Source organism: Euwallacea fornicatus, chromosome 35 (genome assembly GCF_040115645.1).
Source record: "Euwallacea fornicatus isolate EFF26 chromosome 35, ASM4011564v1, whole genome shotgun sequence".
Lineage (NCBI taxonomy): Eukaryota > Metazoa > Arthropoda > Insecta > Coleoptera > Curculionidae > Euwallacea > Euwallacea fornicatus.
In genome coordinates, this window is record NC_089575.1 from 1,409,007 (window position 1) to 1,425,321 (window position 16,315).

At 39.0% G+C, this 16,315-nt stretch overlaps 1 protein-coding gene across 1 annotated transcript in view; it reads right to left on the reverse strand.

Moving 5' to 3' along the window:
- The window catches only part of mib1 (mind bomb 1), a 268,995-nt gene that overhangs the window by 236,017 nt on the left and 16,663 nt on the right, over positions 1 to 16,315 (reverse strand). The window lies entirely within an intron of this gene.

Genomic DNA, 16,315 nt, shown 5'->3' on the forward strand with positions numbered 1-16,315 from the left:
TGATAGAGAACTGCATACATCACCACAGTCTTTTGACATAAATATACTTAAGAAACTTATGGCACCACCTATAAAAAACTACAATTGTGGCAACTTTTTGGAATTCATTGAGTCCTCTTCTTACTTCTCGGTCCGACTTTGTTATGTACTAAGCTAGCTTATATGCTCACAAATGCGGACACACCATCTGCTTGCGAGATTAGAAAACAGGAAGAGAGCCAACACCTCTATCGCGCTTTTTGGTTTTGGCATTAGACAGCAGAGATAAGCGGGATTATCGCTTTCTACTCTGCCATCGCTCTAGGCCTTTATTTATGCGCCTCTCTGGGGGGTGATCGAGGTCGCCTCCCCGATCTATGGCTTGAATTAACCCGCCGACAGGGGGTTCTTCCGCCCTCTTCTGTCCTTGTGGGCGTTTCTTTCTTCGTTGGCTGTCTCCTTGGTGATTGTTGGTTTGCAATAACGGGTCCTAAGTTCCAAAATGGCCATCTGGCCTTCTTCCTTCGATCATTGCAGGGGATGCCCTTTGGCATTTTGTCTTTTATTTCTCAAGTCTGTTGACTCGTTTGATCCTGCGTTGGTAGTTCCCCTTTGTCATCTGTTGTCCAGCAACTGACGTCTTAGTCTCTTGTACCGTATGGCATTTTCCAGACTGTAGTTCGTTGTCTTCCTGATCAGCTCGTTTGGATGTTCTTCCGTTGCTTGGAAAGTCGAGAAGAGAGCCAGTACATGTGCTGCCAGCATTCAATACTAAAATCTCTTGGGGATGACCATGGGCGAACCCTGACTGGAGTGCCGTTAACCTCGTCTAAACTGCCGGCAGACTTAAACCGTGGGAAAAATCCTTTTCTTTTTTGGAGATGCCGCCGATAGGCATTGGGAATGTAAATTTTGAGCCGAGGCGGCGTATTGCTGGGGATTCCCACGCCGACGTAGCATAGGGCTAACAAATTTTAATGCCACCAAAGAGTATTGCAGGGAATTCTAATATACACGATGAGGCTGGCCATGGGTGTACCATAAGGGTATGTCGTACCCTTTACCCTCTTATAACATACACTTAAAACGCACTTATCAATAAATTACGTTAAATACAAAACACCACTTGCCTACTAACCTGGATCAAAGGATAAAGAAACATACAATCTCATCCGATCAACTTAAACACCAACTCAAGAATGGGGAACAATTGATCGCAACCATATACAAGTTTTAGTCCATTCTATGCCGAGACGCTCATAGGGATTATCAATGCGAATGGACTTTTTACCAAATATTACAGCCCTGTAGCCTTAAAATTTCAAGCCAATTATAGTGTGTAAATATCTTATTCCAAGCAGTTTTCATAATTTCCTCTTTTTTTCCACTAATTTAACAATAAAAAACAAATAACATTTAAATATGTACCACTGTATGTTGAAAGAATTGCCAAACGCGATCACACTGATGCTTAACGCATTTTTCATAAACTTTAATGGTGTCACAATCAGAAAATCAATGCGGATGCGTTTCTGTCCTAATTCTCGGACAACGTTTGTTATCGTCAATTTTAATTCTTGAATGTCATTGCACTGAGTTTCGTAAACTTCGCTGGCCAAGCTGTTGCTCCCCATTTCTAATCCACTCTGGATATTGAAGATTAAGAATTTTTTTTTTAATTCCTGATACTATGTGAGGGTGCCCCGTCTTGTTACCAAATTATACTCTTTATTACGTCCTGAGGCAAATCGTTGATGTGATTTGCAGTTTCATGTTGCAAAAGTTGTAAATAAAGACTTTCTCTTAGTTTTTGATCTATAAATAATGGACCTAAAATGTATACGTCCATTACGCCGTACCAAACATTGACTGACTCATATCCTTGTTGTCTCGTTTCATTAACAATTCCGGAGTCATCTTGATAGCCCTTTCTAGTAGAAAATAAACTTTGGTCTGTCCAGAGCATTTTCTCCAAAAAATCGCTGTTTTCATTCTACCGACTTAACAATATAAAAATCATGTCTTCGATAGTATTGATCTTCAATAAGTTTTTGCACTTGCTGATATTTGAAAGCTCTATATTTGTTGCTCTTTAGAACTTTGTGCACCGAACTGTACCTAATTCCAATTTCTTGAACTACCGTACTTATGGCACTAGTTGGATGGACCCCACCAGGTTTGTTTCATTAGCTTTATGTAAAACTGAGAAATTATCACAGATTTTCCCGGCACGTTTAAAAGACCCAGTTTTGACGAACTTCCTATGAACTCTATTAAAAACTTGTTTGGAGGTCACTTGTCGACGCGGAAACTGCCTAATATAATTTCAACGAGCTGCAGTTGCTCTTTTATTATTTATTAAAAAAATATTAAGACAATATCTTTTTTCTTACATTGAAAATTGACGGAATACCATTATATGTATAAATATATTATAAATAAATAGTAAATAAAAGAACCTTTCGATCAGCTACTCATTCTTAATACCAAAATACATAATTATTGTTATACAATATATTGTTATCTCTATTCGTCTGTTTCTGTAGATACGTCCATCATATTCACATTATCAATTTAATTAGGAATATACCGCCCACGCATGAACTTGTAAAACGAAATTACACAAAAATTGTGCAAGTTCGGTATAGATAACTAAATATGAACATCGGTTCTTTTCCGATGTAGTTTCACGATTCATTAAAATGATAGTAGGGTTCCAATTGAATTTTCTAAATTTTGACCACTTTTTCGTGTTCGAATTGGCATTATTTTTGTGGACGCCTTGTAGAAAGTACTAAACGAAGCTTGACACCGTATGAAAATACGGATTTTCTATCGTATTGTGACAAAAAGAGTTCCCAAATACCGTTCCGTTTGTTAACAATTTGCAACTTTGTCAGCATCTGTAACTGTCACTTTCAACGTTCAATGGCACACATCTTGAAATCTATTAATTCTAAGATTACCAACGCGTGCATAAACTTGCATTAAAATTTAACGTAGAAACTAAAAATGTAATAATATGCAGTGTTCCATTTAAAAAAACAAAATTTTTTGTTGTATCTTCTTTTTGACACATCCTGTATAAATGAAAATGTTTTTAAAATGTACCTTATAAGGTCGTACCTATAACTGTAAAATGAATTTTCGAAAAAAAACTATAAATAAGGCCGTAATCGTCCGACGCGCCCTTAGTGCACACCCCTACGTATACACATATATATTCTTTTTTTGTTTGACTGTGCTTCTTTGATCCTTTGATTAGATTAAAGTTCAATCCAAAACAGCTTTTGATCATTTTGTATTGACACTTCGCATTTTGCTTTACCTATGAGTGGGCCATTTAAGTTCAAGCATATTTACATAATAGGAGAGCTATTTTCAATTTTTAAACTGGCATACTAACCTAACGGTAACAGATGAACATACTAAATACTACATAAAATATGTTCAGAATTTTCTCTAGAATACAGAAATGAGGAAATATACAGGACGTTACGTTTCAGAAAATGTAAGTTACGTCAATAACTGGCAAATTTGGCAGTTATAGGAATTCACTCTAAATATACGAAAAACTCGTGAAGAAGTCCTAAAAAATAGCCTCTGCCCCATACCGATATTTTTAAAAACAACAAAGTTATTGCATAATGAAACGTTATCAAGATAGAATGATCGCACCGTGTACAAGACAAACGAAGATGAATGAATACAACCGAACACATTCTTTTGATTACGAGAGTAATCTCACTTAACAATAAAAGTAATTGAACATATGTTTGTTTATTGTTGGAGTGGAGCGTTTGTCCAGTAACACCTAGACCCCACTTCATAGTGAGTAAACGACTCTCTTCAGATACAGCTACACATTGCCGATGACGCTCAATCCTCAAGGCAGCACATATTCTCTGATGCACCGCCAGATGATCAAACGCAGCCGCAAGCAAACATATGCGTTATCGTATACGTATGCCTATGCGTTATTGTATACGTATGCGTATGCGTTATCGTATACGTATGCGTATGCGTATGCGTTATGTACGGACGCGGACTTCCTAGGCGAACGAAAGCGAAAATGCAACCGAACGCATTCTTCCACATGCCTCGTCACATATATTTGTTTTAATCAGGAACAAAGGGTGAAAAATTGGAGGCCGTAGTCGTTAATCAAAAGCAAAATCCAATATGAGGAACAGCTTGAAAAAGAGAGAAAAGAAACGTAAATTTGTAAAACGCCATCTGAGGAGGTTGGTGGTTACAGCATTCCAACCAAAAATTCACTGAAGTCGTAGAAGTAAAAATGTGCGAAATGAATAGAAGTAAAAAGAGGAAGGTGCCCAATGCGACAACACCCTGAGTAAGAGTGTCCAAGCCAAGATCGGAAAGGACATATCGTGCATTGAAAAAAAATCGGTCGAATGAGCTTTAAAATTATTTGACACCGAGCCCATATTTGTTTGATATGTTCTACCTAATTTCGAACATTAACAAACAAATCTAACTTTAATTAAATGCGAATCTGTTTGCCTTTATTATTGTTGAATTTTGATAAAACTAGTCTTTGCCAAAGCTCCACGGACTTGTTTGTTGATTGGTTAACGTTTTCCGAGTGCAAAAAATGATGTTTACATTCAGACAAAAAGCCTTTATGGTTGAGTTTTACTTTCGGAATGGACAGTTCATAAACGGATAATGGGCCTCTGAAATTCAACCCTGTCTTCAAGAGTTTCGTGAATAATTTCCCCACATTGCCATGCTGGAATCGCAATTTGGCGACACTTTGCATTATATTATGAAATTGTTTCGTGGAACTAGCAGTGTTCAAAGGAAATCGGGAAGTGGGAGACCAACTAAACAAACCTCAGAACTTGTTGAAAATGTGAAGCGAGTAGTGGATGACAAACGCAGCACATCTTTAAGAACACTTTCTCAACAAGTGGATGTATCACCTAACGTAGGGCGACGGCCCAAACAGCTAGAACAACTCTTAATTATCTTAGGAAATACTGCGACGATAGAGTAATAAGCTCGCAAACCGATTGCGTGTCTCCAGCACGACGCCCGGATTTAACCCCATTCGACTATTTCTTTTTCCCGACGCTAAAAAATACTCTTTTTACAACTACGATACACGGAATTAAAGGCCTTAAAAACGAAATTCGGCATAAATGTGAAAATGTTTCTCTACAGGCACACATTAGTCTTTTAAATTATGAAACCGAGTTAATTTGTTGTTTGGGAAATAGTGGACACATTTTCAGCATTTGTTGTAAATGAGGTAAGTAAATAAATATTAATTAGATTTATTTATATTTAATTTTTTCTTGACCGCCGGTAAAATTTAAAATTAAAAGTGGGGTTAGGTTTATTTGTTTGTGTTTGAGATTACGTAAAACGTATCAAAGACATACGGGCTCGGTGTCAAACAATTCTAAAGCCCACTTTTTTCAGCTCGCGGTGGAATAAGGATAACTTTTTTGATTTAATACATTAATACATTTAACTGACTTGATGAAGTAGCGGTGCTTCCACGAAGAGGTTTCGCAAGATGATAAAAAATGTCTAAAGACAGGTCGAGAACTGAGGCACAAGACGTTTAGAAAATAATCTGTCAAAAATACTGATGGGGAGGGTGTTAATTCGAGTTTAAAGGCGGAAACTATTTTAAAAAACCTGGAGAATTATGATAGAGAAGAAATCGAGATCAAGACCAAGCCTAAGAGCTGTTTTGCTAAGACGACCGATCCTCTGTCCGGTAAATCTGCGCAAGCACATGAGCAATTTTGCAGCACGATAACGTGATTTCGATTTACTGAACTCAGGACACGAACCCTCAAACTAAGAACTCAAGCAAGCATATAGGGCACTCAATTTCCGAAAAGAAGTAGTGACTTATTCGAACTCAAACATGTGGGCTAGACAAATTGAATAACCCTTGCTGAACTTAAACTTAAACAGTGCCGTTCTCGGCCAGATATGCTCCACCGAAATCCAGAGCAAACATGTGTCAAAACTCAAATAGAAATTTCTGTTTTAATTCGACGGGGAATTGAAACAGAGCCGGGTTATGCTAATACCGAATCAGCGTCTCTGCAGGTTTCAATTTTCGTTTTCATCAAGAGGTAGCGTTGCGTTGACATGTCGTTATCTGTTGGAATGGCTTATTTGTTTTCGGGTGTAACGTGCAGAGACGGACTCGTTTCGCAGGGACGGACTCGTTCTCCAGCTGTGAAGCCAGCCAATTTCGTCGTACTTGAAGAAACCACTTGGCTTTGTTGAAACGCTCCATAAAAAGGACCTTCTCGAGCCCCTAAGAAAATAAAATGAAAGCCCCCCCCTCCCAAATTAGTCAACTCATTTGGCAGAGGACGAACTCGCAAACGTTCTGCTGTTTCCGAAGTATTAGTGGAGTTGGCACCGTCGAGGGGGGGGGGGGGGTAAAACCCTTTCGTCCTAATACGTTACGACAACGAATAATTATTTTTTATTTCAATCGTCGTCATGAAAAGAAGGAGCAGTTTGTAGTATTAATTTTATTCAAGGCCTGCATAAATCATCCGTCTACTAATTAGATTGCTTTTTAAAGAAAATTCGTTTGTACCGCCGCATAAAATTATAATAAATCCTTCCGGAGAAACAACAGGGCAAGAAAAAGTCATGACAAATTTCGTAAATTCACGACTTCCGGCCAGCCCTCGCCGTCTGTGTATCTTAATTATAACACGAACAACTTCAGAAAACAATGCAAGACAGGTCTGGATTAAGAATTATTGAGCCCTTCGGCAAAGACATAATTAGAAAAGTTTCATTACAAATCCAGAGCAAAAAACGATAGAGAGTAAATTCGCATCGTGCTTCACAAGCTAATTATCAATTATTATTAATTTCGCGAATGCAATTCAATGATAATGAATGTCGAAAAGGTAGAGTGTATTCAGATTCGAGAGGACTACGATATAAATAATAAATATATGATAATAAACAAGGGCACACGACCAGTGTTCAATAACAATACACCGAATATCCGCCACGCCAATGACAGCGCGACAATCGGGAAACCACACCTCCAACACGTGTTATTTCGGTTCACAGCGCAGGTACTTCGAATATGAACTGCTTTTTAGAGGATATTCGGGTACTCGCACCAACATACCAATAAATGCGATTATATCGACGACTTTGTTAGCTGTCTCTGTTTTATTGTGACCTGTGACGACGTGTCACACAGCATTCAATGGCCACATTCATTGTTGCACTAACTGCGTTTTTCGGATGCCCGAATTCGCTACAAGATATAATGAAAAAATCGCAATATTGTAGGTTAGCAAGGGAAAGGCAACCATCATCAGCCGTAACAAAGAGCATCTCCATTTGAAAAGCCCTGAGAATTGTGATGTCACCGAGAGGGTTTTGTCGAAACCTATTATCGATCTTTTTCGCTATAACAGTTTGTGGGCAGGGAGATGACAAAAACGGTTGTATAATTAGAAAATACTTTCGCATACGGGGTGACCCAAAAGTAAGGCATCGCATTCAAAACGTACTCGTTCAAATCTTGGGTGTTCTACGTAATATTAAAAAACTAAATGCGATGCAGTAGTTGCGTATAACCGAAAATATTTTCTGGCCATCGTACCTTTCGTTCAGTAATGGAACAAGAGCTTTCTGAGATGTAAATCTGCCCATCCCTCCCTTCAAAGCCATCAGATTCCTGGCTTTTTAGTCACCAAAACACGATGGCGTTTTCGTGTCTCGGTACAATGGACACGTTCGGCGTTCGGCCGCATATTAATTGTATAATGGCCCTTTGTGGCGGCGGCTTTCACGCGCCTTCTGTAGCCGGACAAAGGGCCGGCATTGGTTCTGCACAATAGGCGCTGTCGCTTTAAGACGGTAATTAATAGTGTCGCCCCAGTCACCTAATTTAATCTAGGATAGGACGGACAATAGATCTGGATCCGGCAGGTGTTGCCAATTGCTGTTTACCTCGACGCTTGTACGGACGTATAACATTGACAGATCTCAGTTCGCCAGTCCTGAGAACGGGACACAGAAAAACAGGTAATAAATTTCTGCCTCCTCGCCTCCTCTCCTCCTCACGCGAGGAGAACAAACGAGAGCGGCCCTCTAAATTACGTCTACGTTAAATTATCCATTGCGGATGGCTCCCCCGCGAAAACGCTAACGACACCGTTATTCAAGTGGTCAAGTTGGCTCCCGTTGCAAAGTTAGCATTTTTATTACCATCGAGTTCGCATTATCATTTATATTGCCGATGCGCTCCTTAATTTCGTGCAATATCTCTACCTTTTTAATGGATATTCGGTTTGGCGCTTAGTGATCGCCATGAATTTCGAGGGTTTAAAATACTTTTCTCTAGAGGAGAATACTCTCAAATATTTTTCTTCCTTCCTGATTAACATGTCAGAGAGTCGGCGAAAAGTAAGCAATAAAAGACAACTACTCTAATTCTCGCAGTTTCGAAGATACCCGTCAACGCTTGACAACGTCGCCCCCTGTCTCATACGATGAGATCATTTAAATTTCATACCTAGGCAGTTGTGGGATTTTACGCAAGAGAAACAGAAGATACAAAAGTAGGTCGTAGCTTGATCGTGTGCCGCAAAATGACGCTGAAACTAATTTTTGATCAAGGAGACGAGTGGGGTTATGTCGCTTCTATGCTTTTAATTTTTTAAATTTCAATTGAACATTAGGGCCATTTTTTAACAGCACATTTTAGTAGGAAATCAAATCGTTTGAAGAATTCACAATAATTGCTGAAAACGTCCATGCATTTCAATGCATAAATTTGCCCGACGCTTCGTACTCTCGAAGCCATTGCCGAGAATTTCTGGGGTGACATTTGCACACTCTGGTCCAATCCGTTCCTTGAGGTCTTCGATTGTGTGTACAGGTTGTCGAAAAAATGCAAAGGCCGAATGGTAAATAATTAAAATAAATAGTTATCGGCTAAATGTCTGTAAAAGAAGCGTTTCGGCATGAAAAGTTAGCAAATAATGCAGGTCACTTAGGTAATCAAATATACAAAAACGATCATCGACGCACGTTCTTTTGTTCAACAAACTTCACAGCTGATGAGATAGGAAATTTAAATGGTCTCTCGATAGATGGCACTGTGACGAAATTCTGATAAAAGATTTTTTTGACCGAAGAGACTTGGGCAACTGCCAATTTAATGTTTACAATATTTATTTACTTGATTCGCATGATTTGGACTTCAATTTGAGATAAACACAAAGCCCCGCATTGACACGACCCAAAACTCGGGAAACAACAACCAACGCCGTAATCAAAACAATGACGGCACCTATATTCACCATTCACCCATCATACACAGTGTGGTAATTTTAACTGGACTAAATTAGACATCTACATGGCATTTGATTTTTAACAAAATTGCCTAAACCCGTCAATTCTTGTTTTACTCGGAACACTTTTTGGTAGTATTCTGATGCTACAAATGTCAACCCTTTAGCTAGGACAATAGTTACCCTTAAAAGTTTAAATGGAAAGGGGGTTCAAGTGATATATAATTTTAAATGTCTTTTCAACCTGGCTTTATCTGATATATTACTTTTCATCATAAAGCAAAATAATGCTAAAAATTAACAACATTTTAAACAATGAAATTGTTATTTCCTCTAACTTAGCAACTGTTCGAAATTTTCACCGTTAACTTCTTGGCGCAGCCCTAAACAATGGATCTCTCACATTTTCTAAAGTATTTGGAGTGATTTGCCTAATTTCTTGTCTCATATGTTCTTTGAGTTCGTCGATATCATGTTATTTCGTATCGTAAACTTTCGATTTCAGGTGTCCGCCATAAAAAGAAATAGAGGGGAATGAGATCGGAAGATTGCAGCAGCCATTCTATTGAGCCACTTTTTCCTATCCATCGTTTTGGGGGCTTCATCTAGGTATAAGCCAACATTACGAGCGAAACGTGGTGGTGCTCCATCTTGTAACCAAATCCGTTCGTCCGGCATGTCTAGAATTACTTCACTAGGAAACAAATTAGATAATGTAGTAGGAACTAGTTCGTCTTCGGGAAATTTTAAAAATCGTTGGCCATTTAAATTTTCATCGAAAAATATTGGTCCAAACATTCTGTTCCCTGTGATACTGCCAAATATTTGTTTTTGCTTTCTGTCACCCAATGAGGATTCATTGCAGACCAATATCGATTTTGACACGTCTATGTAATATAAAAGTTGCCTCATCAGTAAACCAGATCGATTTCTTAGATATTTCTAATTGCTGAACAGCATTCATAATTTTTTCGCAGAATTCAGTTAGTCGATCTCCGTCATCTTCAAGCAATTCTTGATTTATTTGCATTTTATAAGACTGAATATTTGCATGTTTCAATTTTTGCAAAACGAATCTATTACTGATTAAATTTTCACGAGCTGTCTGCCGGACTAGTGCAATCGGGGTTTCTTCTAATGTCAAAAGTGTGTTGCTTTTTATATCGTCATCAATTTTTTGCGGTATATTTCTTGGGGTATTTCTCACACGATCATGATCTTGAAATATGTTTTCTGTTTCACTTACGGTCCCTTGATTGATGGACGGCAAATCAGGACACTTTTGTCGAAACAATAGAGCAACCTCATTTTGTGTTCGGACCCTGTCTCCGAGCCCAATCATTGTTAAAATTTCGATTTTTCGAAATTCAGCTAAGACATTATTCGCAATCTTATAACTTACGTGAAGTACTTCTCTTCTGTATCAAACGGATTGAATTAAATTTTTTGTTGAAAGGAATACTCAGATTATTGTGGTATTTCAGAAATATTTCGTAAAAAAAGTACAAGTAAATAAACAACTTTTAAGTATGAAAACAATTCATTTTTAGCATTATTTTGGTCTGTCACGAAAAGTAATATGTCGGATGAAGTCACGTTGAAAAAATCTTTTAAATGATGAACCCCCTTTCCATTTAAACTTCTAAAGGTAACTGTTGCCCTAGCTAAGGGGTTGACATTTGTTGCGTCAGGATATTACCAAAAAGTCTATCGGATAAGATAAAAATTGCCCTGTTTAAGCAATTTTCCTAAACATCAAATGCCATGTAGATGCCGGATTTCTGTCAGTTAAAATTACCACACTGTATATAGTCAACATCAGCACGCGTAGTGGAGTAAGCTGATAACACTGCACTTGTCGTGCGAGGCAAAACGACCGAGAAAGCGGCAGAAAAACTTCAAGCCCTACCAGAGAAACCATGGCAGCAATGGCTGTAACTGGAGACCAACACCAGGTGTCGAAGAAAACCAACTTCTACTCTCAAATTACAAAATTAAAACAGAATCTTCAACGTTAACAGCAGACGGTCGCGCAACTGGACCACAAAAAAACGACGTAAAATACTTTGGAATGACAACTGGCAAAAAACTGAAATTCTCCAAATACGTTCAAAATATGAGAATAAAAGTTATTAAGCGGACAAAACATTCGACCGCTAACGTATAAAGATAAAAAGATAAGTAAAAAACCTGCGACCATGATATACAGGTCCATTTGCAGACCATTGTTCGCTACGAACACATATTGAAGGGAAATGCAACAAAAAAAAATTAAACAATACATATGAGCAACAAAATAGATTGAACTAAGACTGACTGCAAAGATAAGGCACCCAACCGTTACTATACGAACGCACACAAGTGACAAAAATAATTGAAAGACTGCAACAAATTAGGGCAGGACCGAGAAATAATCATCGCAACTGGGCCATTCTGACCCTTTTTGCCTTATAAGAGAAACAAGACGTTGCCGCTTCCGGTTCCCTTCAACAACTCTGGTTGGAACATTTCCAGATGTATTTTTTCTTCTTTTCCTTGCATTTTATGAACGATTATTTATGTGTAGATATAAATGTTTTTGTCACAAGGGCAAAAATGTCAAATGGTAAGTAGTCCCTTTCTCTGGAAATACAAATACATACGGGGGTGTTCCAGAAAGGTTGTGTCAAACTTAAGACGGTTGCAGGGGACATTGTGGGAGCAACCACCGCGTAAAAATTCCGAGTCAAAAGTGAGAAGTTTGGGCTCCGGAGTCGTTTTTGTTCAAGAGTCTTAGATATTCAACTTGTGTGAATAAAATAAAAATAAAACAAAACAAAGGCTTTTTTGCCTCCTTTCGCAAATTTATCAATTACATTCTTGAACTCCATATTGTGAAAAACATATTTTAAGCATGATCGCAGCAAGTTGAGTGCTTCACATTCGTTTTTTGGCGACAAATTTTTGCGTTTCGACTGTGAACATTGCTCAATTCACACTCCCGAACATGCATTTAAGGTCGCTCCATAGTTTGCATTTAATTTAACATTTTATAGTTCATTCGATTTTTTACCTGCAACTTCACCTAGTAACTATATGTGGTGATTTTACCATGATCGCTCGAATGAAGGGAAATTTTCCATCTTGCTGCAAAACGTATTAAAAATAATAAAATTAATGAACGTCCATTTATCGCTAACATGAAAGTTTTTGCGGACTTTAGTCCCGAATATTTCCCCCTCTACCAGCGATAACAGCTTGTAGACGACTAGGAATACTTCAAGTCGGGTGTCGGACCACATTCTACAGAAGATCGTCCCATTCTTGCATCAGCGTTTCGTGACGCTTTATGGAAATTCTAGGAACTAGCACATGTCTCTGTAGGCGTGTCTTTATCTCACCCCAAACATGCTCTATCGGACTCAAATCCCGACCTCAAGCTGGCCAGACAAATCGCGCGATATGAACCTCGTTCAGAAATGCGATAAGCATGGGGCCGTGCGTTGTCATGCATGAGGGTTGCATTCTCTCCAAGAATAACCATGAACGGTACAACGTGGTCTTCTAGAAACTCAGTCAGGTACCTGTACAGGGTGTCCATTTTCGCAGGGTATCTCCGTTATTATTGCAGTTCGAGAGTTGGGGTGTTCGCAGGCACGTGTCACTCTTTTGCGAAAGAAACGATGCCGCAAACAGATTTATCATAGTTCTCTTGGTTTTTGAAATACGGGGCGAAATTGAAAATTGCGCATTTTCAGACGCCTCTAGTAATTCGGTTATCTTTTAAATATCGACTAAGTGAAAACAGAATCTTACAGGTTTTTTCATGCGGAATCTAGTGACGTCCTCAGTTTTTTCCCAGGTATCCCAATTTTCGAGAAAATGATCAAAGTTGAAAACAAAAAACAAAAATTTCTTAAATGAGACGCTCTGTGCGTTAATTGGTAGTTACATTTTACTAAGAGCTTTCCACTAATGTATTAGGTACTAAACTTAGTCTTAAGGGTTTTCTGTTAGATGGCGTAATTAGTTAGTCTCATATCGGGGAAGCCCAATGGTTATTTCATTTGAACAGGCTGTCCTTCAGGTATTATCTCAGTGCACGACAATCAAATATAATGAAAACGATATATATTTCTATCGTTTTAATAACGTCCAGTTCTGAGTCTTAGAAACGCAATTTGCAGGAAGCTATCCTTTTTTATTTCTATTGAATGAAAAAGACCGTTGAGTGCTATATTTTCCTGCTGAAGGCTTATGCCGAGCATGCGTCACCCATTCAGACCGTGGAATTCTAGCATCGACAATTCAAATCCGGTGATTTTGATGTAGGAAGATAAAAAGCGCTCTGGACAACAGAAAAAGTTTATCGACGATTAATTGGGACCGTTACTGCACATCGACCGAAATCAAACATTAAAAATGTTGGCAACATCGTTGAAAGTGACGGAAATGGCCGTTTTTAAACGTTTGAAATCAATTGGAACGGTCCAAAGGCAAGAAATTTAGCTGCCCTACGAATTGAAGCCGGAAGACATTGAACGCTGTCTCGTCATGTGTGGTCTATTGCTTCAACGGCAAAAAAGTAAAAGTTTTCTGCTCCGAATTGTGACCGGCGATGAAAAGATGATCCGATACGATAACCGGAAATGCAAGAAATCGTGATGCAATCCAGGACAGCCGTCAACTTCCATAGGAAAGCCCAATATCCCCGGATCGAAGGTAATGCTCTATATTTGGTGGGATCAGCGAGGCGTGGTGTTTTATGAGGTGCTAAAACAAGGTGAAACCATCACGGGGGACCGACGTCAACTCATCAAATTGAAGCATTCAAAATGAAGCATTGCGCGAGCAACGGCCTGAACGGGACGACCGTCACAATAAGGTGATTTTGCAGCGTGACAACGCTCGTCTCCATGTGGCGATTCTCGTCAAAACTACCTGGAAAATGTCAGCCGGGAAATTCTACCCCACCCGCCGTAGTCCCCAGATGTTGCGCGTCCGAATACCACTTGTTTTAGTCAACAACACGTGTCCTCGCAGAGCAGTAATTCCGGACATATGAGGACATCGAAATATGGCTTGATTCCTGGATTGTCTCAAGAGACGAGTCCTTTTCTCGCCGCGAAATCCGTCTTTTGCCAGAATTATGGCAAAAGTTGTAGAAAATAATGGACAATATTTTGAATGCACCAGTGCTGCCGTTATCTTTCAAAAAACATGTGTTCCTTTCCAGAAAAGCCTTAAAACTTAGTTCACTACCTAATATAATAGTCGACACTTTGTTTCAAAGCGAGAGCTAGAATTTCCATTTTTGAGACAGGCTATAGATTGCCAGCAAGAAGTGATTTTATTAACAGAAACGGGAAAACGGTCATCTGTAGCTGTTGCGGCCGTTCCTCGTTCTGATCCGGGTGTTTGAGTGAGCTGCTCAGTCTCTTCATACCGCTGAAGCACTCGCTGCACCCTAGATAGACTTACTCCACACAGTTTCCAGCGGTTTCGCGCTGTCCGCGGTCATCTTCTATAGCCCCCGCAATTCGTGCCGCAATGACAGGATTTACGGGCATTTTAACGAAAGGACAAACTGACCATGATAATGAAACGAGTCGGGTAATTTACAATATAGAGACAAAGACACATAACAAAAAAAATGCTGATGGCGCGTTTCAGGTATTTTGGTACGAGACCGCTCTCTTTGCCACGCGTTCATCGAAATATGTAGTTATCGTTTAAGATCGTTTTAGATTTCGAAGAAAAGTCATCCTGAGCTGGAAAAGTGGCCTCCCCCCCATTTGCTTGTGCGCGTAAGCTTTGAGGAGATTTTGAGGTGACCCTGATTTTAAGCTGGGGAGTGTACATTTGAAGAAAATGCAGACATGCACGTGATTTATGGAAAAGTAAGATGCAACGCTAGAGAAGCTGAGCGCCTTTATGCTGAGCATTTTCAAAATCGTTCATTACTAGACACAGACAAATTCAAACTAGTTGGGACACCCGGACCTCTACCAAATGCACGAATAGCGCCCTTTGAGGAAGAGGTTTTGCATCAAATTGATGAAAATTTTACTACCAGCACGCGTGTAATAACAAGTCCAACGAATACTGCCCACCAGCTTTTCAAGTATATACATATATATGTAGATGCTTCAATAGGGGTATTGAATAAATCTTTCTTACTGCGACAGTGTTCGTTGACAGTTTAGAATTTGCATTATAATGCATTCTTCTTTCCTCTATCAAGAGATCAATAGACGAGACTCCTATTATTAACTGCAGCACTACAGCCGAGATTTTTGTATACTCCCTCATGACTTTTAACGTCGCAGGTGCGGGTTTCCTTTGCCTGTGGATGGTGTCCGGTTTAAATTAAATAAATAAAAAAAGTTGCTATTTCACAATTGCTCGAGGATACCCATCTGAGTGCGCTTTCGTGCGTGGTGGGTCGGAAGAAGTGCGGAAATATTCGTTTTCCCGGTAAACTTATATAGTTCTATTGGGGAATTTCGCGTAGCTCTTTTACCAGATGAGTTATCTAATGTTGAACTTCTTATATTACATTCGAAGCCTATTTGCGGTTATTTTACACGGTACCTATTGAACGCGCCCAACTGGAAATGTGAGAAAATTCCGAAGGATTTTCCACATATACTTCTCTGAATCTGCCAAACAGGAAGGTGATGAGATAAAATTTGAAAATGTGGAGAACTTTTCCGTGTTACTTTGCAAAGTCTAATTTTGTTCCTGGTTCAGAAGGTCATATCGAATCACCGATTTTTTCCTATAAGTGATGGATTCACGTATTTACCCTGAAAAATCGAATTGAAGTATTAATTTGATCATTTTAATTTCAATTTTTAAAATATCCAAACTTTTCCGGAATCTAGCGGAAAAACAAACAAACCATTTAGTGATAGTTAACAAAGGTATGTGATGAGCAAGTTAACACATATCGCATTGTTCGCTTTAATTAGCAACATATTGCCATAATTGCAGGAAAGAAACACAACTCGTAGACATATTTAACA